Genomic DNA, 2008 nt, shown 5'->3' on the forward strand with positions numbered 1-2008 from the left:
TTTTATCAATCAGGTCTGGCTCATGCAGTTCATACAACCAACCAGAGGAATTACAGTGGCCTATGGTGAACACACACACACAGACACAACACACACACACACACACACACACACACACACACACACACACACACACACACACACACCCACACACACACACACCACACACACACAACACCACAACACCACAACAACACACACACAGACACACACACACACACACACACACACACACACACACACACAGACACACACACTGGTATGCCTTTATTTGGCCCATTTGATGGAGATGTTGTGCAGAGAAGAGAGAGTGGGTTTCACCACACACCGTAACAACTAGCTGACATTCCTGCCAGACATTATATGAGGAACAGGCTTTGTGCTCCAGGGAGAAAGAAGCAGTGGAAACAGTTGAAGACAACTGGGCAATCCAAGGTGAACATCAAGGTGAACATCTGTCAACACAGAGTGAAGCTGTGACACATAGGGAGAACTTTAGGCTGAGTTAGCAATGATGGCAATCCTCTATCACTGGGTTTAGTGAATACTCTGGCTTTCAGTCAGGAAGGATTCAATCATTTGGACTCAACAAGGGTGTGTGTGTGGTGTGTGTGTGTGTGTTTGTGTGTTGGTTGTGGTGTGTGTGTGTGGTGTGTGTGGTGTGTGTGTGTGTGTGTGCGTGTGCGTGTGCGTGTGCGTGTGCGTGTGCGTGTGTATGTTCAGGTTACACAGTAACATCGGTGGTGTCGGCCAGGAACGGGTCGACTGTATGTGGCAGGGCACCGCGGTTCAACCATACTGCAAGGTCATCATCTTCACCTGAAGAACACTGGCAACCTCACCATCCTGCACTCCCTCAAAGGACAACAGGTAGACTCAACAACTGGGCTTCCCAAATTCTCTTTTTAACTGGACCCTAACACATGTCTACCACCTATTTGATTGACACAAGTGAACAGTAGACTGTAGAGACAGTAAAGGTGAAGAGAGAGAGAGRTGAGATGAGTGAACAGTAGACTGTAGAGACAGTAAAGGTGAAGAGAGAGAGGATGARGGACAGAGAGAGGATGAAGGACAGAGAGAGGATGAAKGACAGAGWGAGGATGAAGGACAGAGAGAGGATGAAGGACAGAGAGAAGAAGAAGKGCAGAGAGAGGATCAGGGGAGGAGTCTATCGATCTACCCAAACCAAACACCTCTGTGACCAATCCTTTAGATCGTCAATTCCTCCCTCACCTAGRTAGGCRCCATGGTTCTTCAGCTCCTCTGGGAATTCCTGTGAGTAGGAGGACTTGGGTGGAACCACCTTCCCCTGTCGGGTCTCCTTCAGGACGGCTCCATTCCAGTCGTAGGCCCCCGGTGCCCCCACCAGGATCCCATCCTTTAGGGACAGACAGGAGACAGGCACTTAGTGTGAACATAAAAACATATTGCATGTGTGTGTGTGTGTTTGTGTTTGTGTGTGCGCGCATGTGCGCGTGCGTGCGTGTATTGCCATTGGTTCAGCAGGCAATGATGGAAAAATGGAGAAGGTGATGAGTACACAGAATGATGATGATGATGATAAATAAACCCTTTCTCTCTAAATCAAATCATCCTTCCTCATCCTTCCTCCCAGGCTACAATCCCCAGCCTCCCTCTAGTACCCAGCCTCCCTCTAGTCCCCAGCCTCCCTCTAGTCCCCAGACTCCAGCAAGGATATTTTTGCAGAAACTTTAAGAGTTTGATGACCGTTCACSCGTTCTGCCAACAATAGCTTAATAAACAATAAATCAGTCAAAACGTAAGTCTGCCTACCCACATTCATTATATTTTCCTTCGTTCTCCTCCCAAATTGATTTAAAAGCCATTGGAGACATTTGAGAGGATAATAAGTTAAGCTTGCATGGGTCCTGTAAATGATTAAAGTGTTAGCCAAACGATCTCTCTCACACATAAACACGTGTTCCATCACCTGTATGCACCACACAAAGTTCTCTCTGAGCCTACAGCCCATAGATGATGAGGT

The 2008-nt window shown here is 47.6% G+C and overlaps 1 pseudogene; it reads right to left on the reverse strand.

Moving 5' to 3' along the window:
* The window catches only part of LOC112078165 (integrin alpha-11-like), a 16488-nt pseudogene extending 14681 nt beyond the window's left edge, over positions 1 to 1807 (reverse strand).
* Between the last annotated feature and the right edge of the window lie 201 nt (positions 1808 to 2008).

Source organism: Salvelinus sp. IW2-2015, unplaced genomic scaffold (genome assembly GCF_002910315.2).
Source record: "Salvelinus sp. IW2-2015 unplaced genomic scaffold, ASM291031v2 Un_scaffold5332, whole genome shotgun sequence".
Lineage (NCBI taxonomy): Eukaryota > Metazoa > Chordata > Actinopteri > Salmoniformes > Salmonidae > Salvelinus > Salvelinus sp. IW2-2015.